Below are 24,792 nucleotides of genomic sequence, written 5' to 3'. Positions count from 1 at the left end.
CTTAAATAGGGTGTGGTAGGGGTTAATTGATGGACAAATGAGGACTTGATTGAAGGATCCCAGCTGCCAGGCATTCCCACTGATTCACCTGACAGGAGGGACCTACTGGAACACAAGAGAGGAACACAAACAAACAAACACCCCAGGTCTAACAGAAAAAGACCTCTCCACCCGTAACACTCCCTCCCTCAAATATCAACCCCTGGTTGATACAACCCATAACCCTTGGGGAGGAAAAAAACATGTTACATCAACAAACACATTTCAATAGTGGAGTAAAAATAATATGATGTTATCAAAATTATGACTTTCAAAACAAAAAACAATATTTTCTCATGGTTGTCCACACCGGGACAAAGCATCCGCGAAGACATTAGCAGTGCCTTTCTTATGGCGGATGACTAGGGAGTAGTTTTGTAGAAACAAGGACCACCTCATTAGTCGACGGTTGTGGTTATACATTCGGTGAATGAAAACTAAGGGATTGTGATCAGTGTAGACCACAATGGGTACCGTACTGGACCCCACGTACACATCAAAAAACTGTAAGGCCAACAGTAGGGCCAGGGTCTCCTGTTCTACAGTAGAGTACCGCATCTGGCATTTGTTGAATTTCTTTGAAAAGTACCCGATGGGATGATCTAAACTATCTTCATCAGACTGAATCAATACTGCCCCAGCACCAATGCAACTGGCATCGACCTCCAGTGCAAAGGGGAGGCTGAAACTTGGTGCACTAAGCACGGGAGCACTGCATAAAAGAGCCTTACAGCTCTCGAAGGCCGTCTGACAGGCATCGGTCCACTGGAAAAAAAGTTTTGGACTCACAAGATCGGTCAAAGGAGCAGCAACAGAGGAAAAGTTTTTACAGAAACCCCTGTAATAGCCCGCCATTCCTAAAAACCGGCGCAACTCCCTTCTAGTGGTAGGAACTGGAAAGTCACGGATCGCTATCAACTTGGCAGCAAGGGGGCGCACTTTGCCACCACCCACTTGCTTACCCAAATAAGTCACCGTTGCCTTTCCAAATTCACATTTTGCCAAGTTGACGGTCAGAGATGCATCTGCCAGATGCTGAAAAATGATGCGGAGAGAGCACATATGCTCCTCCCATGTTGTGGAATGAACCACTACATCATCCAAATATGCCGTACAATTTGGAACGTCTCCGAGTACGGTGTTTACCAACTTCTGGAAACAGGCTGGGGCGTTCTTCAGGCCAAACGCCATCACGGTGTACTGCAAGAAGGTATCGGGAGTGACAAAAGCTGATATATCAGAAGCACGAGCTGTAAGGGGCACCTGCCAATACCCTTTAAGCAGGTCTAACTTTGTCACAAAAGTAGCAGAACCAATGGTATCCACACAATCATCAATACGTGGAAGTGGAAACGAATCAGAAACCGTGATGTTATTTACTTTTCGATAATCCGTGCAAAATCTAAAAGTCGAGTCTGGTTTCGGAACAAGTAGGCAAGGACTACTCCACGGACTGGAACTAGGCTTAGCCAGACCATGTTCTAACAGGTACTGAGTCTCCTGTTTCATAGCTGCCCTCTTGACAGCGTTAACGCGGTAGGGATGCTGTTTTATTGGTCGAACATCACCCACATCTATGTCATGCTCCAGGACATTAGTACGAGACGGAACGTCTCCAAACAGGCAGGAGAAATCTGAGATTAATGATACCAGCTCTGATTGTTGCTCAGCACTCAAATGTGACATAAGACTCGGAAGGTTGTTTAGCATCTCTGAATTGGTCAATCGAGGGATTTGTTGCTGAAATCTACGGGTATCTAACCCGTCTTCGTCACAATCAGACGGATGGGAGCTAGGACCAGCCACTCCAACAGTGGCCACTGAGGGCACTCTGCTTTCGGGACTGAAACTTTCTCGGTCGTGGTATAGTTTAAGCATGTTAAGGTGACAGACACGTGTTTTTCTCTTCCGATCAGGGGTTCTGATTATATAATCAGTTTCACTCAACTTTCTCTCAATGGCATAAGGACCTGAAAATCGTGCTGACATGGATGACCCCTGAATAGGTAACAGGACCAACACCTGGTCTCCTGGTACAAGAGATCGAAGAAGAGCTTTCTTGTCATACCGCGTCTTCATGTCACCCTGAACTCCCAACAGACTCTCTTTAGCCAGGCTGCATGCTCCGTGCAGCCGCTCACGAAAACGACTCACATAGCTGAGGACATTGTTCTTTGTTGACAGACCCTCACCCAGGATTTCATCCTTGAGCACTTTCAATGGCCCCCTCACAGTGTGGCCAAACACTAACTCAGCTGGACTGAAACCTAAGGATTCCTGTACTGTTTCTCTAACTGCAAATAGAGCCAACGGGACCCCATCATCCCAATCTTTGTTGTTCTCCAGGCAGTATTTGCGCAACACAGACTTAATGGTGCCATGCCATCTCTCGAGGGCACCCTGCGACTCCGGGTGATAAGCACTAGAGACACGGTGAATAATAGCTAACGATTTTAAAACCTGTTCGAAGATGCCTGATAGAAAGTTAGTACCTTGATCTGTTTGTACTATCTTGGGCAGCCCGAATGTAGAGAAAAACTTGATCAGGGCCTTCACTACAGACTGCGATGTTATCTTTCTAAGAGGGATAGCTTCGGGGTATCTAGTAGCTACACACATCATTGTTAACAAGTACTGATTTCCACTCTTTGTTTTTGGTAGCGGACCGACACAGTCGACCAGGACATGCTCAAATGCCTCGCCTATAGCGGGGATCGGACGAAGAGGAGCAGGTTTAATAACTTGATTGGGTTTTCCAACCATCTGACATGTGTGACATGTACGACAAAACTGAGACACATCCCTTTTCAACCCTGGCCAAAAGAAGTGTCTAAGCACTCGGTCGTATGTTTTGGTCACTCCTAAATGACCTGACCATGCATGATCGTGAGCCAGGGATAAAACTAACTGTCTGTGTTTTATAGGAATAACCACCTGAACTACGGCACTGGAATCACTATCAACAGCACCACGAGACCTCCACTTTCTTAACAACAACCCATCCTCAATGAAATACATGGCATCCTCGTCTTTAACTGAGTGTGGTTTCTGAATTGCATCATAACACTTTGATAAACTATTGTCAGCTTTCTGTGCTTCAATAAGGCTGTCACGAGTCATAGGCAAATGTGTAGCATTAAACACTGTCTCTGGTTTTAGCATAGACTTAGCATTTGTACTACTCTCTATAACTTGAGTGGGGACAGAAGGCGTAAATACCTTGTCACTCAAACTATCGGCGAACACAGTGTCAGACAAATCAACTACTTCTCCCAGCTTGCGGGCCTGCGCACGAGTGACTGCGCACACAGGAAACACATCCGGATAGGTTTTCCCAAGAATATCCGGCTGTAACATATCAGGCTGATCTAAAACCTCCAGGATGGGCATTACCTTTCCACCAGCAATGTCATTTCCTAAAAGAAACGTAACACCTCGCATAGGTAACGAAGGGCGAACTCCCACAGAAAATTGACCATTTACCAAATCGCAAGACAGATTCACACAATGCAACGGCACAGAAACATAGCCCATTTCTATTCCTTGTACTAGAACACTAGAGCCACATGAGGACTCCCCACTGAAAGGCAAAACGTCACTCAAAATGAATGATTGAGCAGCACCTGTATCACGCAGTATGCGTACAGGATATTTTCTATCTGAGCCCAGAGAAACATAGCCGTCCAACATGAACGGATTGTAAGTTGAATCAGGGTTTTCCCCCTCTATGTTGTCTGGCACAGCAACTAATGGACATAATCCCGTTGGCGAAGGAGAGCCAGTTTTACTTGCTTCCTTCTTTTTAAGCACAGCACAGTTGCCTATCAAATGACCAGTTTGGTGACAATAATAACACTCACGGAGATCTGAACGAGGAGGAGACGGCACCCATCTAAGCGGGGCTTGAGACTTTGGACTAAAAACCATAGCCTTGCTTCGATCCTGCCTCTCAAACCTATCCTTTCTTTCAGGACCCGGTAGACTAAAGTGCTGTTTATGTGTTAAAACATACTCATCAACTAAAACAGCAGCCTCTGCTAGCTTAATGATTTTTTTCTCATTTAGGTATGTAGCTAAACGCTCCGACAGAGAGTTTTTAAATTCCTCCATTAACATCAAGTCACAAAGAGAATTGAAATCAGAGACCTCAGTAGCTTTAAGCCACCGATGAAACAAGGTCTCCTTCTCACTGGCAAATTCCACAAAGGTCTTATCCGGAGTTTTTTTGTAAGCACGAAAACGCTGCCTGTATGCCTCAGGCACGAGACTATAGGTACGAAGCACTGCTGCTTTTAACATGGCATAAGTCAGACTTTCCTTAAGAGGCATTTTATTCATTACTTCACAAGCTTTTCCAGTCAGTTTGCTCTGCAGCAAAGGAGCCCAGGCCTCCTCTGGCTATTTAAAAGCAGTTGCAATTCGCTCAAAGGACTCAAAATATTCATCTACCTCTAGTTCGCGGAACTGAGGGACCAACGATACCTGTCGGCTGGCATCAAAAGGCTTAGGTAAACCACCAGGAGTGCCTAGTGTTTTCAAATCAGGCAGATTTAACTCAAGTCTTTTCATCTCTAGCTCTATTTCAATTTTTCTCATTTCTAGGGCATGCTGCCTATCTAGCTCTAGCTGGCGCATAGACTATGTGTCGATATTCTCTCCTTCTCCCTCTCCTTGGCCTCTATCTTAAGACGGGCCACTCGAACCTTCACACGGGGACTAGTGGAGCCTTCAGAGAGAGAGGAGGTGTTTGACCGAGTCGGGCTAGGGGGAGAGGACCCCTCCTCCCTTTCAGAAGCAGGAACAGGAGGAAAACCCTCATCTGTTTTCCTCTCCCCAAGGTTCACACCCTTTTCCTAACCCCCAAACCCCCTGATGGTAGGGGACTGCCGGCGCAACACAGGACAGTGAGAGCATGAACGAAGGAGACCAGCGACAACCAAAAATCTGTTCAATAATAATTTATTTGCAGCAGCACGGGACACAGAGAACGAGACACAACATAGACCCAACCCCCTGAGCTATGCAGCGACGACTAAAGGAAAAACCCCAGGAAAAAACTAAATCTAAACTTATAACTCAAAAACAACCCCAAAACTAACCCCCTAAACAAATCCCCATGACCGGCGCCGAAGCACCTAAACAATACAAGGGTTAGCGTCGCCGCTCTATCTGATGTACTAATACAAGGGGTACCCTACGTGTTGTGCAGGACAAGATGTAAACCTGCAGGTTTGTAACTAATTACCCTACCTCTCGAACTCTGTGCCCGGCTGAAAAAAGAGAAAAAAACAAGGTTTACAAAAAGGTAAACAAACTGAACAATAAACCAAGTGAAAACTCAGGAACATAAACTACATCCTAAACAAAGTATCAAAAAACAAAAGGAGAGCTGCCACCTCTCTAACTTAGCCAAACCAAATGAGGACTGCCACTCCTCTTGAGGAACCAAACAAAATAACTTAAATAGGGTGTGGTAGGGGTTAATTGATGGACAAATGAGGACTTGATTGAAGGATCCCAGCTGCCAGGCATTCCCACTGATTCACCTGACAGGAGGGACCTACTGGAACACAAGAGAGGAACACAAACAAACAAACACCCCAGGTCTAACAGAAAAAGACCTCTCCACCCGTAACAGCATTGTAGACGGATTTTGGTGGCACCAACCTTGATTTAAATGTGTATACCTATTTACAGTTGAATGAGCCTGGCAGACATCCTGAAGAAATCGCTCCCTCACCATTTGTCAATTCCTTTGCGATTGTAATGTGTCTGAAGAAATCACACCCTCACCATTTGTCAATTCCTTTGCAATTGTAATCTCACACCGTGTCCTTTGTTGGGAATTACATTTGAAGGGAGGGACAGCGAGACATTCTTTGAGTTTTGGGTTAGGCCTGCTGCAGGCACCATTCTACTGTGTTGTCCTTGACACACGTCAAACGACAATTTAGATTTCTAAATGTAATTAGTACTTAAAGATTTTACTTCCAGGACAAGCAATGAGTGTCACACTTTGTGTCACTGACACCATTGAAGCCATCAAGCCCTTCCCCTTCACAGCCATCCTTCACATCCAGCACAACCTGTTCAACAGCCAGTACAACCACTACAACCACTAACTTATAAAGATAACTTCACCATCCCTTGGGGAAAAATGTCAAAACATCAATCAATGTTACTGAGCCTCATCTGACAAGAACAATTTGCGACACGATAGCCAAGAGCATGGTAAAAAAAAAAAAAAGCTTCACCGACACAATGAAAGATGGCACTACAGTACAGACTTTCCCACAGAAGAAACAGAAGATACTTTGGAGGCAAAGCATAATGAAATAGAGGAGCGTTATTCCTGAGAAGGGCCAGCAGGGGGGGACAGAGGATAACTCTCACAACTGATGCAAATAACATTTTACTTACTCTTTAGACAACTATTGGAAAAGATAAATGTGTTATGTTACGACAAATGTGAAGACATCAGGGGACCTAGTCATGTTTATAAAATGTTGTCTGGATGTGCTTTGTTTTTACAGATGTTTTGCTGGAATCAATCCATTCACTGGCTCGAAGATCGCCACAGCAGCAGAAAGGCAGTGAAGTGGAAGCGAAACACAATGAATACACGTCTGTACTCTGTTCAGGAAGATGATGGACCTCGACTGGCTATAGGCTAATTCCATTTGGGCATACATTTCATTAATTTGATTTGAGTCAATTGTAAATTAAGTTTGTCATGGGATTGACACTTCTTTGTGTTTTACACCTTAAGTGATTGAAAATTATCCAGTATGCACTGAAATTGACACATTATTGAGGAATTAAGCAAAAGTTAGCAAAAGTCTGGCATTTATTCAAAGCTTCAGTAGGCCACAATTATTAAATTGGGAGTGAAGGTAATGACAAACCTCCTGAGATAAACCCAGGCAGTGAGAAGCTAAGTGGACATGCTATATTCTCTATGTTGAGAGTACTCCCCCTCTTAGTAGGACACAGGATCAAAAATTACTATTTTGAGGTCAAAGCAAGGCACTAACATTTTTGAGTTACCTGTGTCTGAAAGGTTATTTTTATTTCAATCGCTAAGATACCTTTATAAGTGTCTTTTTATCAGTAATTCTGTCATACTTTTATGGTGGAACATTTTATTTGTTTTCTATAAACATGCAACTTATTGAGGACTATTTTGAAGGTTAATACATTTGCAACCTTTTTGTTGAGAAAACAGTCTTTGCCTCTGGATGCGGAATAGCCTGGTGACAGACTTTATGTCACATACAAGCTAAAATATTAAACACCAAAGTTGCGCAGTGCAACTTTGATTAAAAAAAAGTTCTCAAATGTCAGGTTTTCAGTTTGTAAAGGAAGATGCTTCTCAGTTTTGTAGATGGGATGGTTGCATCCAGCCTAACTAATGGTAGAATGGAAACCCTTGATTTTGTGAATGTTGGAGTTGGAGTACTATAATGTTGTAATTCTGATTTACAGTAGATCAGCGATAACATCTTATTCTGCAGCAGTAGTAGTAGTAGATACAATCACATTGGCTATGGTCATACAGTCAATGTGATTTGTATTCAATAGGCTACTGGTTACTGCATTCTGAGCCAGTTATATTCAAGAGCAGAGTGTCTTGGTGGCCACTAGATGGCGATAGTGTGACATGGAAAGGGAAACTCAAAGGGTCCCAAATAAAACTTTAGGCTAGAATCTGGGTTATGGGCAGGAGATCAACTGCAGTGAGAGGTCTGACTAAACTCAGGACTTTGGTATCTCTCTCCTTTTTTGAGATGCGTGTTTTTGAGAGTGATTAGATAGATGGATGGACCTTATAGCCTACAGCTAGATACATACCTCCTGCGCATATGCTGACAACATAGACACCGCCCTATATTCCCAAATTCATGTTTTGCTATATAAAGTGTTATTATGTAAAGTGTGTGTTATGTAAAGACCGCTCCTGCTAGCTCACCTCATCTTCCAAGTTTCATTTTTGAGAGGATCCAAACGTGTGGACGACATCAACATATTTAAATGTCATGTCCTTGATTTGGCTGTTTATCCCCAATGATATACATGGTGGCGCAACCGGTCCACATTGTCAATTCAAATGCGATGCAGCAAAGTGTCTAGACATCAGGACCTGATGAGTGATGTTGACACGTACGATAGGCTACTGTATGTACATCTACTGAGATCATTCAAACGACTATATATACATATTGTAGTGGAGGGATGCGGAATGATAAGGCCTACCTGACGTTCTGTTCTGGAATGCACCTATATTGAGCTATAGCCTGTACTGTAGCAGAGCGCGAGCTGTCCCACGAGACGCGCGCGGTGCCCGTTGAATGATGACGTATAGGAGTGGCACCGTCGGCGGGCGGTAGGATGATATCATCTGTGGTCTAATAAAAGTGAAACTGTGGTGAGTAGCAAGCTAGACCTATGGCACGCATTCAATATGTAAAAGCTTTGGTTTGCAGAACTGTGTGGAAATGGCTATGGGATAGGCTGCCTAATAGCCTAAATATGAGAGGTTTCTAATGCACTTGCTTGCTGAATTCATATAGGATAGGTCTAACATGGATATCAATACGAACCAGAGACGTCCCGCAGATTGATGTATGTATGACATATGACATACATATGATGTATGACACTTTTGCATTATTATTGCATACGTCATGCAATGCTCCCTCCTCACGGTTTTACGCGTGCAGAACAGACCCTAGGCTATGATTTTAAAGTGTTCCAGGATACTATTAATTAACGCCTATCGCAAAATAAATGCCAGGTAAGGTTATATTCGCATATTATATCCTATAAATTAGTAATGGGACTTTTGGGGATTATTTGTGTTAATTAGTCACACGTAAATTAATCACGTGCTTTAGATTGGGACACAGGGACCGAATGCCAATTTATTGCCATGCGTAATTTAGGCTCCTTATTTTAACAGTAGCCTGACCTACTCTGTGATCTCCCCAGAATTGCGTTAGCACATTTTGTATCTCTCATTCGTGTCAAGCAAAGGGAAAGCAGAACAGACTTCCTGCCAAATAGTGACTCTGAGGTTCCGCATTCTCAAGCCTGCACAGACTTCAGATCTCTGCACCATCTGACTAGACCTTTATGTATTGCATGGGAGAGGCCTGCGTCCATCATCTTTAGTTGTCGTCAGTGCAGGCTTGCAAAAGAGGCGCACTCCTCATGCTACAACTGACCCGTTGAATTCAAAACGTGAATCAGGAGTTCAGAACACTCGAAGTGGTGCGGACTGAATGAAAGTGTGATTTTCACTTGATGAGTTAATCAGGTAATTAATGCACTTTGAAATGTCATGTCAGATAGACTGGCTTTGCTTTGTTTATTATGCATTGTTAGACGCACGCGTTAGATTGTGTTATGTAGCAAGTAAGAATGTTTGTCAACTCGTGGGTGAATTTGATAAACGATTCTTGATCGCGCGGGTCATGCTTGCACAAGTTATTATTTTATACCCTGTGGCACGCCTTTAAATGTAACGCATTGTGTTACATTTGGCTGATGAGCAGCAATTGTTCCAACAATGTATCGATATGTATCCACCGTTAATCGAAGAAGCCACTTGCCTTTGATGCGGCGTGGTGTGGTGGCGGTGGCGACGGACTGTGATTATGGCAACCTATGTAGTCTATTACCGGGGGGCACAATTATTATGAGTGATTCGTCTTAGCTACTTTGAATATATTTCTAACAATACATGCGACACTTTAGTATGTTGGTTTGTTGCACGAAACGGCCGTATCGTTCGCCTGGGCCAAAAAATGTGAAAGTTGTCCGGGAAGAGGTTTCACAGGCGATGCAAGCCACGCTAGTGGCCATCCGAGGAATGTGATGCGAGAATGAGTAATGACGTAGGGTACCAATCCACCAACAGCATCATTTGTGATCACTTAATACCCATTAATCGCTTTTTAGTTCGCATTTTGGGTGCTTAAAGTAACCTAAATCAATAAATCACGTGGGTATTGTAGACTACAGTGAGCTAAAGCTTTTACAATTAACAATTACTGTTTTACTACAGATGTTGCAGAAGTCCCCAAGTTTCAGTGAAATAGGCTAAATGATGTCATTGCTCCACATCCTTATATAGACCTGCTATGACAGAGGCGTCTGTAACTGATTATCCAGACAGTTTCCCTTCTTTATGGGTTTGTCTCCTGAACAGGGTCCTCTGCTGACTGATAAGCTCTCTGATCATTCTTGACACAGTCCAGCTGCTTTGCCTTTCTCAAACCGGAGTCATCAGTGTATCATTTAACACAGATACACACCATGTAGTAACATGGCATGTTGATGTCTCGGTCTAATTGCATGCAATTATATCTAATGCATGGTATTACACCGTACACAATACATAATACATGCATTACTAAACTGAACACAGCAACAATCAGTTGTCTCCCACATTGAAAATAAGCCACAAACATTTCATTGCTCTGACCAGATGGATACCAAATGCATTTAATCACAGCTCTAGTTACAGTGTTGGTTTTAACCCATGGTGTCCAAAGCAGATTAGTTACAGCCCCTCAGAGGGCTTGTGGTTGTGTGTGTGTGTGTGTGTGTGTGTCACTCTCTCTATCCCTCTCTCTCTTCCTCTCTCTCTCTCTCTCTCCACCGTCTCCTATGTCTCCTACACTGGACAGATGAAAGCCCCCAACACACACACACACACACACACTCTCTCTCTCTCTCTCTCTCTCTCTCACTCTCCAACTCCCAACTCGACTATTACCCATCAAGAGCAGCTCTCTCAACGCTCTGATATTTCTGAACGTGTAACGACTCTCCAAGGATATCAGTTTCCACACCGGTCCAGAGCTGCCAGAGTTAAAAGGGCCAGCCGAGACAAATATCATAATGGTTTCTGATGGGGCCTCCGTACTCTGAGATGCTTGATTATACATTACGGTCCCCACTGCTTTAAGGCTGGATTGTTCACCAGATGGACCCACATCCAGGGCAGTGGTCTCTCTAATATATCTCAGATGGGTGGAGGGGGGGGGATACTTAAAACTGTAGCTCAATGCCTTGAGGGAACATATGAGTGCATGAGTTTCCCCCCCCCCCCCCCCTCTCTTTTAGCCTGTAGCCAATGACTTGAGTCGTTAGAAAACGCAAACATGCTCTGTATTTCTGTTTTCTTCTCCAGACTCCGCGCCCCTCCTCCTGGTGTCACCTCCTATTTCTTCCCCCTGTTTCTTCTCCTCCTTCTCCAAGTGTTTCTAAAGGTTGTCATGAATATTGCAGTTGATCGGGGCTTAGGCCGACTAGACCTGTCGTTTTTGGTTTTCTCTCTCATCTCAACAAGCTCTAAAGCTGCGGGGAGAAGGAGGGAGATGCTAGAGGAGGATCTTTGACCTCCCCTCCCGGCCTTGCGTAAACGTTACCTCACAAAACCTCCCTTTTCTCAGAAATGTGACGCAGTATTCTAGCTCTCGGAATGGTAGCCGAACAGAGTGTAGCAATACATTTGAATTAACTTTGCGTGAATTGGTGCATTGGAGTCTTTGACATTATATACATGAGAACGTTAGACATGTAACCTAGCATGTCTGGGGGGTGGGGGGGGTTGTGTGTAACACAGAGCAAAATAAAACCATCAAGATGTGTCCATCGAGTCCTCTACACATTTCTGCAACAATCTCTCTCTCTCTCTCTCTCTCTCTCTTCCCCAGCCCTGAGAGCGAGGGCCCGTTCCTCCCTCTGTTTATTTTCCTTTTCTAAATGAATGGCTTTACAATTGCCTCAAGGCGAGAGGGAGCCGGCCAATACTAATGTCTATCTAAGAGTCAGGAAGTATGGTGTCCACCATGGTCCATTTTACCCTGGGAATGCTGCTCTGAGGACTGGGCTCTGAAGGACTCTTGATGGCGGGCGGCTCCAACAATAACAAGCCATAAGTGACTGGTTAATTGGCTACAATCAGTTGAGAACACACTACACCCTCCTAATGAAGGAAGTCTATAGGAAGTCTAGTTCACGTGTTAGCATTGTATTGCATGAAGTTGAACTTGAGGTACAACTGTGTAACAGAAAAAAATAAAATAATAATGTTTTGTGGTAACTTGTCAATAGGCAACTTCATGTAAAAGCAGTGGTCATGTTGAAACATGGTGTGTGTGAGAGAGAGAGAGAGCGAGAGAGAGAGACTTTTTATTTGAACCTGTCCAGAAGACAAACATGACTTCATCATTACCTCACTCTTCTCAGTTGAAGCTTATCAAAAACATGTGGCTTGTGTCTCTCCGCACTATAAATTGATTGAGTTGGGCTGGAAAGTTAGTTTTCCCATTGTTAGGGTGTGTGTGTGTGTGTGTGTGTGTGTGTGTGTCAGCATGATTTGTTTTTATTATTTGGATTTTCTTTTCTCTCTGGTCACTGGCTCCATCTGTTGTTCATTAACCCTCTTTTATATCAGCCTAGTTTTGGGTCGGTCAGGCCTGTGTGTCGCTGCTCTCCTGGACACGCTCAGAAACCACGCCTGAGTGTCTTTCAGTGGGGTTGTAACACCCAATGAAAACAAGGTATTAGAGGAAGAAATGGTTTCTATTAAACATGGATACAAACTCATTAAGTTCAGTTTACAGGAAGAATGTTATAGATAAATAATACAGCCAACACTCTCAAATAGAAACATAAGTGATGCTTTAAAGCAGTGGTTCCCAAACGTTTAACAATCATGTACCCCCTGTCGGTTATTTTGTAGCCTAATTGATATTCTATGAACATTATCCCTTACATATTAGACATTGTGATAATATTATTCTGTTGGATAGGGTGCATGCATTTATTTTTGGTACTGAGACTGCAGTCGGCTATTCAACTAGGACTGTTTGGGAAGGTAAATCACAAATTTATTTTGCGTACCCCCTAGATCGATCCACGTACCCCCGGGGGTACGCGTACCCCACTTTGACAATAGTGGCTTTCAAGTATAATCCGCATAGTCACTGTGGACACGTTTCGGCGTCAAGGAGGTATGTTAAACCATGAGTAGGACCCTGAGCTATTCCTTGTCAAGTCACTTGGCTGTTGGTCAAGATAAAAGTTTACTGTTTGGCAAAGACAGATGAATTGTGTTTTGTGTGTGTGTGTAGAATGTGTGTGGAGGCCAGTGTTGAGTTGCCAAAGCCAGTGGTCCCCGTGGGCTGAGGCTATAATAACCTCATTATGCACATGTGGGTGGTGATTCGCTGAATGGGTTCAACTCTTGGACCACAGCTGAGTTTTTCTCGTGTGTGTGTGTGTGTGTGGGGGGGGGGGGGTGTTGTGTGTATTGTGTGTGTGTGTTGTGTGTGTGTGTGAAGCATGTATCTACTAGCGTTGTTGAGGTCTCCTCCAGACTAAAAGTGAGATTCCTGAGCGGTGAAAGGCTGTTTGCATAGATATTGGAGTGCCTTTGCCATGGTTACGGGGTCAGATGTTGACCATGGGAGAGGGAGAGGTGCCAAGCTTTGGGCATAATGAGCTTTAGAACCAACCGGATCCTTTGATCTTCCGCCCAGAATGCTCTTATTAAAGTTGGCTTTGCACTTCTTCAGTGGACGTGATTGTGTAGTCCAGTGGTGTCTGTTAGAACTACAGTGCATGTTCAATCACATGAAGATGTCTTTTCTCTCTGTTTTAACCGTTTTGAAGGCAGAAAACCCATCAAACTACTGGTTTAAAAACATACATTATTTTGAATGACAGTTACTCTGGTATTCAATATTATGTTTTGGGCTGAGGATGTGGTGCTCTTTTCTTTTCTTTTTTTTCTTTCTTTTTGGGGGGGGGGGGGGGGCATTAGAGCTCGGGTTCCCTTTAGGCACAGAGCTATGATCGGCTTACCTTACCCCCTGTACTAACCACAACCATAAGGGGGAATAGAAATGTGTGGGAGGAAGGAGGGGGAGGGGGTGTTTGTCGGTCTGTGCCTCCAGGGTGCGTTTGTGTGTGTGTGTGTGTGTGTGTGTGTGTGTGTGTGTGTGTGTGGATGCTTAACTTGATATGTTCCAGGTCACAAAGCTAATTTGCCAAATGATTGTAATTTCACATTGTCTGCAAAATGTTTGCTATATGTGTCAAATGGTGTGTGTATTGGGGGGGGAGGGGCTCACTGTTTTTGTATTTCTTCTCTAAAGTGGCGTCAATGTTGGCCCAACTCACCCAACTACAACTACAGCGCAGGAATAGACTGTTTTAGACAGAGGACTATCAGATGTTTTGACGTGACGACCTGATCATTGTGTTCCAGCGGATGGCGGGGGGGTCTGCACTATTGCGTATGTGTGTGCGTTTTTGTGTGTGTGTGTGTGTGTGTGTGTGTGTGTGTGTGCCCGCCCACCACAGAGGTTCGCCACAGCTCTATGGTGCTGCCTACTGAACTCTACGGTATGCTGTCCCCCCTCTCTCCTGCTCTCCCTCTCCCTCTCCTTCCCTGTGTTAAATCTACCCCTCCGTTCTCCTTCCCTGTGTTAAATCTACCCCTCCGTTCTCCTTCCCTGTGTTAAATCTACCCCTCCGTTCTCCTTCCCTGTGTTAAATCTACCCCTCCGTTCTCCTTCCCTGTGTTAAATCTACCCCTCCGTTCTCCTTCCCTGTGTTAAATCTACCCCTCCGTTCTCCTTCCCTGTGTTAAATCTACCCCTCCGTTCTCCTTCCCTGTGTTAAATCTACCCCTCCGTTCTCCTTCCCTGTGTTAAATCTACCCCTCCGTTCTCCTTCCCTGTGTTAAATCTACCCCTCCGTTCTCCTTCCCTGTGTTAAATCTACCCCTCCGTTCTCCTTCCCTGTGTTAAATCTACCCCTCCGTTCTCCTTCCCTGTGTTAAATCTACCCCTCCGTTCTCCTTTCCTGTGTTAAATCTACCCCTCCGTTCTCCTTCCCTGTGTTAAATCTACCCCTCCGTTCTCCTTCCCTGTGTTAAATCTACCCCTCCGTTCTCCTTCCCTGTGTTAAATCTACCCCTCCGTTCTCCTTCCCTGTGTTAAATCTACCCCTCCGTTCTCCCGACCTGTGTTAAATCTACCCCTCCGTTCTCCCGACCTGTGTTAAATCTGCCCCTCCGTTCTCCTTCCCTGTGTTAAATCTACCCCTCCGTTCTCCCGACCTGTGTTAAATCTACCCCTCCGTTCTCCTTCCCTGTGTTAAATCTACCCCTCCGTTCTCCCGACCTGTGTTAAATCTACCCCTCCGTTCTCCTTCCCTGTGTTAAATCTACCCCTCCGTTCTCCCGACCTGTGGAGACACATTCAGGTAGCCTCTTTACTGGGTCCCCGTCTCTCGTGTTTTATAGCCGTGATATAAAACTGTCACTGCCCGCTGGGCGACGTAACTCTCCCTTCGTCCCGTGGCCTCACAGCTAAATTGGTCCGACTCAATCATGATACCTTGACTCACACAATGGCCCGTCACACGTTGGCCTACGCTGTCTCTGTCTGTCTGTGAAGGGAGAAACCCCTGCGGTTTGTTAATTCAATTCTCTGGGAAAGTGGGCGGTAAATCTGAATGGTCGGACTTGTCATGTAGGTCTAAGTGTTGTTCTGTCATCATGTAGTCATTATTTAGTTATAGCACTTTATTCATTATTCTTTAATAGGATTCCCATAAGCTGCGTCCTAAGTGACCACTAGTCTTCCTGGTGTGTGTGTGTGTCTGTGTCTGTGTGTGTGTGTGTGTGTGTGTGTGTGTGTGTGCACTGTGCTGGTTGTCATTGTGCACAACTAACAACGCCCCCAATGTGCATGTATCTAGAGCCGTGCTATTCCATCATTGAGCCCTTGATTCATTCAATTGAGCTTGTTAGTTCTGGGCAGCAACAAAAGTCCGCTGCATGCACCCTGGCTGTGGCTCACCTGGACCAGGATCGAAAAAGAACACTGATCTCGAATCAGCCACTGTCAAGGCATCCTTGATCTATTAAAGCCTAGATTTGAGGGATGATGTGGTTGGAAAGTCTGGAAAAGTCAAATAGTGTGTAAATCAGTTCGTAGTGAAAGATGTGTACTGAATGTTGTCTCGTGGTTGGGGTTCGGTCCTTTTGGCGGTTGCGGTGTCTGGCTACGGTTCGGGGTGGTGGAAGGGGAGTGCGGTTTGGAGTTAGAGAAGACTTCTGCTGATGGAAACTGAGGCACAAATCAGAGATTTAGGACTTTTCTCGATCAGGATTAGCTTTGGTTGACTTGACTCCATTGCAGATGGAGCCACAGTGCATCATTCTGCAGCATATCGCATCCTGAGGCAATATCTGATGGCAAGGTGGCAAGCTGTGGGTGTGGGGGTGTGTCTGCCAACTCTGACATGCCAGGGTAGGGAGGCGCTGTGGTTTCACATGCTTCCTATCCCCATAAGCTGCGTCCTAAGCAACCACAAGTCGCCGTGTGTGTGTGTGTGTGTGTGTGTGTGTGTGTGTGTGTGTGTGTGTGTGTGTGTGTGTGTGTGTGTGTGTCTTACATTGCAGATCGGCACCTCAGCTGTCCCCTATTTGTTCCACTGGTTTTCATGGCGTCTGTAGATGGTTTCATTGTGGTTATGTTTGTGGTTGCAGTGACACCCCAAGCATCTTTGTTTGTGTGTGTGTGTGTGTGTGTGCGCACGTGCACACCCACCCACACCCACCCACACACACACACACACACACACCACAAGCACAGGAAACATGCTTTATCGCCTCTCTTACCAAACATCTATATTTACCTCATCATTGGCTGCAGGACAGACACACCCAGTGCTGTAGTTCCTGTTTGTGGGGCAGGCTATCGGGAAACATCCTCTCGTCTCATCACACACCCAGTGACAAACCGCTGGTGACAGGATTCACTCTAACAGCCACCGCAGCACGCCGGCCTGTGTCTATGGAGCTGTCAGTCGCCTCGAAATAGGTCATCTTGCGGAGGTACAGTATGACGTGTCCCTTTTCTTCTATGCTACGCTACTGTATGGATGCTTGTTCTCACTGTTCTATGGCACCGAAAAGGGGTTCTCTTACTGCGGGGGGTCTCCAAAGCTCCCAAGAACCCTTTTGGTTCTACGTACAGTACAGGGGAGGCCGGTGGAGGTAGAAATCGGAGGACGGGGCCTCATTGTAATGAATGGAATGAGAAATGGTATCAAACGTGTTTTGTTTTTTGTCATTCCTCAATGATCATAGCATGTGAAGATGTTTTTGTTTGAGGTGGGAGAACGTGTCGGCCCTTGGTGATAGGCCGTATTTAAAGGAACATACCTATGTGATGAGGGCTCCTCTTTGAAGCAGTTCAGGGTGTGGTGTTAACTACGTACGCAGGCAGACATCAGATCTCTGAACACGGGCCACTCATGGTGTTAATACATGATCGCTTATTGCCTCCCCCAGCCTGAACACAAATAGATCTCATGGAGTGTGTGTGTGTGTGTATGTGTATGCAGGGGGGGAGTGCCCCTGTGTGTGTGTGTGTGTGGGTGCCCCTGTGTGTGTATGTGTGGTGTGTGTGTGTGTGTGTGTGTGTGTGTGTGCGTGCGTGCGTGGGTATGTTGTCGGATCAAGCTGATTGGCATCTATTTGTAGACACGGACCCTCCACGGTTCTCGCTTTCCCCCTTTCCTGATGACGTGCAACTGTTCGCTGTTCAGAAATAGCACACACAAACACATTTGTTACCATCCCGTAGGCTTGCTTTCATTGTTTTTATTGGCAAAAAGTCGTTGTTTGTTATGGCAGTCTTTGCATTTAGGTCAACGTTATACTTACCGAACACCTCCAGTCACGTGCTTAGATTGATTGTGAATGCCCAGGCCAGGACTGAGAACACAACACACATTCAGCTGAGGTTACGTTATTATTTAGTAGTGAAACACTATATTGTTGTTTTAGAGGTACAGTCATCGTATATTTCCTCTCTCTGCTTTTTGCTGTGTCTTTGTTTTCAGCATGGCAGTCGGTGTGTTTTCATTAGTGACGCGTTTTGCATTCAGTTGTATACCCCAGAGGGCACGCCTATGCAACCCTGCCTGTGTCACAGAGCCGTGTGTGTGTGTGTGTGTGTGTGTGTGTGTGTGTGTGTGTGTGTGTGTGTGTGTGTGTGCGCGTGCGCGTGTGTGATCGTTCGTGTGTGTGTGTGCGTGTGTCCGATTTAGAACAGGGACACCAACATGACACTCCATCTGTCCCTATCCCCCTCACTGTCACTCAGCGTGGCCTGTCCAGTATCTGTGTCCAATCAGTGTAATCAGATAGAAGGTTCTGGAGGGACCGGAGCCTGGTTCTGGTGGGCCTGATTTGCCTGGTGGACCTGGGCTCTAATTAGATGTTAGATGACATGGTACATTGCAGCCCAGCCCTGTTCTGTTGTGTTCCTGTCGGTTAGACATGGTTGTTTGGTACCAAGTAGGGATGTTGCTTTATATCCTGCTGGTGATGGTGACACACACAGATATACACAGATATACACACACACACACACACACACACACACACACGCACTTACATAGATACACATACACACACATACATAGATACACACAACCACACATACATACATAGATACACACACACACACACACCCATTTCACTGGGTGTTGACATGTCCCTTCCCTTTTTAGAAGGAAGGAGTTTTTTTTTTATCTTATGAAATAACACATTGTAGCTACTCTGAGTTTTCTTGTTTCTTACATATTACAGACTGCTTGTTTGTTTTGTTTGTTTTGAAGTTGTTTTGGATGAAGCTCCTGTCCAGGTGAAGGGGAGTAGCGTCTCATTCTTGTCTCGTCACGGTCTGGAATACGGAATGGACAACATGATGCTCTGTGTCCAACAGTTCAAATTGCTGTCCTTTTGTCTCAGCTCACTATCATAAAGGGATAATCTGATTGTATGGCCGACTCAATGTCATCTCTTTGAGTTTCAGCCTGGAGATATCATAACATAGGTACTGTATATGCACCTATGCTGACATTCAATCCCTTTCCTTCAGTTTATTGACAGTTTCACAATATCTTGCCTGAAGGTACTACTGTACAGACAGGATTTACACAGTCACACTGACACACACACATACACCTGCTGTTGGATGTTTATCCATTTGTGCATCATAGCACAAAACGTAATAATCAAATGAATCAGGAACTATCAGCCTATGTGGTGTGTTACCAGAGCAGGTAAGGGAGACAACAGGTCTGTGTTCTCAGTGGCACGTCACCACTAAGTGGTGTGTTTACCCATGAACTGACAAGGCACTGTACTGTAGTGTGCAAACTGTCTCTGCGCCTACACACTAACCAAATACGCACAGTTTCAGTCAGGTGGTGTACACACTTCTGTGATCTCACTAGATTGCTACTATTCTGTCATTGTTGCGAAATGTGGCCTCGAGGCGTTTTGGGTAGAGTCCATACAGATGCAGCTAGCTCACACTGTTTGAAGGGCCATCAATCAAAGTGTGTGTGTAGGTGTGTGCGTGCGTGTTTGTGTGTGTGTGTGTGTGTGTGTGCGGGTAGGTGTGTGTGTAGGTATGTGCGTGTGTGTGTGTGTGTGTGTGTGTGTGTGTGTGTGTGCGGGTAGGTGTGTGTGTGTGTAGGTATGTGCGTGCGTGCGTGTGTGTGCGGGTAGGTGTGTGTGTGTGTGTGTAGGTATGTGCGTGTGTGTGTGTGTGTGTGTGTGTGTGTGTGTGTCACCATGACACAGGCCCTCTGTTTCCACAGCAAACACCGATTGTGTGAGGTGAGGCATCCTTATGTTTCATTATACTGCACATGAAACATGAACCTGTTTGGTACCCTGCTAACCGAAACCGCATTTCAGCAGTGTGGTTTTCTGATAGTTGACATCACTTGTGTAATGGAAGGATGGTGAGTAGGCAGGCCTCTGCCTCCCCTTGCATGCCATGTTATCAAGCTGTTATCTCACTGGCATGGATGACACTGCGCATCAAAACTTTCAGTATGACTAAGCCTTGGTTCAACGTGTGTGTGTGTGTGTGCGCGTGTGTGTGTGTGTGTGTGTGTGTGTGTGTGTATGTGTATGTGTGTGTATGTGTATGTGTGTGTATGTGTATGTGTGTGTACGTCAACTCTGACATGCCAGGATAGGAACCATGTCCATGCTGTCCCCATTCCCCAGGCAGAGCAGTGAGGTAAGGCTGTGTCCCTTTCACACGCTTCCTACCGGCCAACAGAACAATAGAGACGCTTCATCAGCCCAGTACACAGATACTCCTGTCAAGTACGCTTTACCCCTTTATCTGTTACTCCCCCTTCCTACACACACACACACACACACACACACATCCACATACACACAAACAGTGTCTCTGTAGATTCCCGCCTTTGCACGCACGCAAACACACACACACACACACCAACTCAGTTTCCACTGAGGATGTGTCTGGATGGGGAACAGGGAGAGATACCCCAGAAAGCTTTGCTTGTGCCTTGTCACCGGTTCCAGTCCTCTCCTGTGTCACATGACAGGAAGTTGAGGAAGACCGCATGTCCTCGTCCTCTGTGAGGGAAATGACAGAATAGGATACCCCATATCTTTGTTCTGTTCTTTCCGGATGGACAGTGATATGCTGTACCAGCCAGGATGGGGGAACATTATGAGCTTTTAAAGCATGGAAAGTGGGATGCTTTTCATTTAAATGATGTAATTTTTTGAGGTCATATTCTAATCGTTGTTATGATCCATGAATCGATGATGTCATTCTTTTGTGGGCCAAGGAAATCTGTCAACACAGTGATTACCATCCGTTAAAACTTCTCTGATGTTTCTGCTTGTTCCGGAAAAACCTGGTCCATGCCCTCTCTCACATGGAATTGACAAAGGGAGGGGGACGGGGGACGGGGGGGTGTGTGTAGATGACAAATAACCCTGCAGTCCCTCGAAACGTTGTGTGGGGTAGATTTCTGTGTACCCTTTCATATGCTGGATGTTATTCCACTGTGGGAATGTTGTACCAAACCACAGAACCACCCCTAGCCTAACCCAACCCGAAAATTCACATCCTTATTCTCTATACTGAGGATGTGATATTGACAGTATATATAGCCACCACATCATGGAAATGTGGCTTAATATTTGTAATTGTTGTTAAATGTTTTATTCACTGAACTAATATCCTCTCGAATGACTAACCATGCACTGTACAGTCAAAGCCAATTTCAGTTGGGTTCCAAGACCTAGAGACAGGATTAATGTGAGGACTGGAGGACTTCACAACACACTGATGAGGGAAGTCACACCTGCGTCTGAAGTTCACAACTGTGTGTGAGTGTGTTGTGGTGTGTGGGTGTGGTGTGTGTGTGTGTGTGTATAAAAGAGCTACAAATCACCACAAGGTCCGCTCTGTACTAAATTATCTCATACTGTAACTGAACTGTCTGAACCAACTGATAAAAGTTGAATAAGGGGAAGGGGGGAGGGGGCGGGCTTTGAAAGGAAATGTGTGTATCCATTCGTGCCATGTTTTCCTCAAAACAGAGTCTAGGAGTAAGTAGTTTAATTGGGTTATCATGTACTCGGCTTCATGGCCTGGGATTGGGGGGGTACCTGTCAGGGGTGTGTGTGTGTGTGTGTGTGTGGGGCGGGGGGGGCACCCCTCCTAAACTGGCCCTGCCTTGCATGTGAAGCTCTTCAGTGAGATATTCTGTCTGAGGGAAGTAAAGACTTCTGAGCTCTCTGGTGTAGATTAGAGATGAGGGACCCTGCAAGAGGGATTTAAAGTCATTCATATTTACAGTAAAGTAGGGAGCAGAATGAGGGATGGAGGGAGGGAAGGAGGGAAGGAGTTGGGGAGGGAGGGAATTAGGAAGGGAGGTAGAGAATTAGAAAAGGAATTAGAAATGGAAGGACTGAGAGAGTTTCGTCGGAGGGAGGGAGAGATTTAGGGATTGAGAGAGATGGAGGGATTGAGAGAGTTTGGTAGGAGGGAGGGAGAGATGGAGGGAGGGAAAGATGGAGGGATTGAGGAGGGATGTTGGCGCTTGCTTTGCTCTCTCTGGTGTTGTACACACCCATCTCCAATGTGAGGTCACAAAGCTGATATAGTTGTGTGTGTGTGTTTTTGCATGCGTGTGTGTGTCGAAGCAGAACATTGTCTAAAGGCAGCTGTGTTTATCTTCCCCTCTGCTCTTGAACTCACTGCGACCCCCCCCCCCCCCCCCCCCACCCTGCCCTAATGCTACTCTCTATGGAGGTCTTACAGGGTGGGGCTCCATCAACTCAACACAATCAGACTTGACTACGTGTCAACCTAACCCTAACCCTTGACCTCGGAGTCAATTAGCCAAGTGCTTCATTGTCAGTTTCGTTACTTAAGGGGACTATAGACAGAGGTTGTGTCGCTCTGTATGTTTGTGCCTCGTCCTCGTGAGTGCTCTACTCCAACCCACCTCTCTCTCTCTAAGCATGGCCCTGGAGCTCCTCTCTGTGCTCTGCTCTGGGTTTCATCCTCCTCATGAAGAGCAGAGGGGGGCTCTGTTTGCTGTAAACATGGAGAGGCCCCTTCTTCTGGGGAAAATGGCCATAAAGAACTAGCCCCGCCAAAAAGAAAAAAACACACACACACACACACACACACAGGGTCATTAACACAACAAAGCAAAGTGTATAATTGACAATTATTTATCACAAACCCGCTTGCAATCGGACTATTCAATAACTCATTCATAACTCAAAAATACAGAGATCATAACCTTTGTATCCTCTATGGTAGTTACGGCCCTACACACACACACACACACACACACACACGTCGAACCAAGGCTTAGTCATACTGAAGGTTTTCTCTCTCTCTCTCTCTCACACTCTCCCTGGGGAACATGAGTAGACCTTTTCCTTTTATAAACATGAAGGCTGCTAAAAGAACCAATCACCAACCCTCACACTTGTGCATTGGTGTGATGAAGTGATGAGAAAGAGAGGGAGATGACGGGGAGAATGTGTGTGTCTGTGTGTTGACAGTTGTACAGTACGTTAGAATGTGTGTGTCTGTGTGTTGAAGGTTGTACAGTACGTTAGATTGCACTCACAAAACATGACTTCAGTACAGTCGTCTTGGTTAGGCGGTATAAAGGCCATAGATGCACAATGTTCCTAGGAGTTACACACACACACACACACACACACACACACACACACACGTTCCCCCCTATAAAGCAGAGTCAACAGTAACAAGATTAGAGGGCTTTTGGAGTGGACTGCAGCACAGACAGAATCCCCCCGCCGAAAACTGCTGCTATCAGGAAAACAACTGTTTATTGGCGGCTAGCCGCTAGCTGTAGCCAAGCTACTGTACCTGCCTACTGCCCCCTCCTTCCTGTGTTCTAGTAGTGCCAAAACAAACCAATATCAGCCGTGTTATTTAGCGCAAAATTGAATTTCGAGGCCATTACAGCTCAATTTTTTTGAATTTTATTATTATTTTATGTTAAACAGAGTGCTCTCTCTCATCTACAGTAGGTTATGTTTTCAGGGATATTGACAGAGTTAGCATTTGGTGGTTGACTTTGATAAATGGGTTGATTTTGACCGGCTTTTCAATCTGTTGATTAATTCTCTCAGGATGGAGACAGCTACCATCTGTGAGCAGACGTGGCGTATTGTACGTGCGTTGTGGTAGCGTTCACAGACCGTGACTGTGTATTCTGCGTAACAACAGCATAACTGTACATCAGGGGAGGCTGGTGGAGGTGGAAATCGGACGACGGGCTCATTGTAATGCACGGAATGGAGTAAGGAATGGCATCAAACACACAGGTTTCGTTTGTGTTCTATACGTTGTTCTATACGTTGTTCTATTCAATCATGAAGGATTTGTCGGAGCAGTTGGTTTGTTATTGGATTGCTTTTAACAGAGATTTGACGTTGCGCTAAAATAAACATTCTTCTGACTTCTGCATTTAAGCTGCATTTGACCTCAACATTTAGGTAATGACCCCCCCCCCCCCACACACACACACACACACCCTCTCTCTCTCTCTCTCTCTCTCTCTCGCTCTCTCTCTCTCTCTCTCTCCAATGTGTGGATCAGATCCATAAACTGGATGAACACACCATTACATAACAACAAAGAAACTTCAGTTGGGGACACAAAGAGAGGGTGACATGATAATGGTGGACGCGGCCAAACACACAGAACACACACACACACACACACACACATACACACACACACCAACAGTGTCCACCATCCTCGGCCAATGCTGTTTGTTTTTTTTTCCTCTACGACCCCGCAAGATTCTGGCGTGGCGGTGCGTTTGAGCCACCTCTCTGAGCCTGGCTGACGGAATCACACTAACGACCGGTCCGCCGTTGCGTAACCGCTGCGATGGGTCGCAAATGATGGGTTTCACGTCCTTGGCTTTTTTAATTAAGATGTGTGTCTGAGTGCTCCTCTCTCACCGAAGCCAAAAGTTGATGGCCTGGAAATGTTCTGTGCCCCTGAAAAGGGACAAGGACTTTTCATTTGAGGGACTTGGCGCAGCGCTAATTGTTCTGGTGGCCCCTCTGAATTGATTGGGTGGTGGGTGGGTGGGGGGGGGTTGTTATGTCATTTGCGGAGAGGACCGTGTAGCATCGCTAGCACAACCGCCTCAATATTTTAGCCCTCCCAGGCAGCACGCGTTGGTGCTCTTATATAAGTGTGCTCGGTGTGTGTGTGTGTGTGTGTGTGTGTGTGTGTGTGTACGCATGCGCACACGTTCATGTGTGTACTGCCTGTGTGTGCTCCCATTCTCCCATCACTTTCT

The 24,792-nt window shown here is 45.5% G+C and overlaps 1 protein-coding gene across 1 annotated transcript in view; it reads left to right on the top strand.

Annotated features, from left to right (window-relative positions):
- The first annotated feature begins 9,245 nt into the window (after positions 1–9,245).
- Positions 9,246–24,792, top strand: part of add3a (adducin 3 (gamma) a) — an 85,800-nt gene continuing 70,253 nt past the window's right edge. The window contains exon 1 of the mRNA XM_083693984.1: positions 9,246–9,355. The gene's annotated coding sequence lies outside the window, so the exon portion shown is untranslated. The remainder of the gene's footprint in view (positions 9,356–24,792) is intronic.

This window comes from Argentina silus (genome assembly GCF_951799395.1).
Source record: "Argentina silus genome assembly, chromosome: 22".
Classification (NCBI taxonomy): domain Eukaryota; kingdom Metazoa; phylum Chordata; class Actinopteri; order Argentiniformes; family Argentinidae; genus Argentina; species Argentina silus.
The sequence above is the reverse complement of the archived record's forward strand: the minus strand, read 5'-3'. Positions and strand labels throughout refer to the sequence as shown.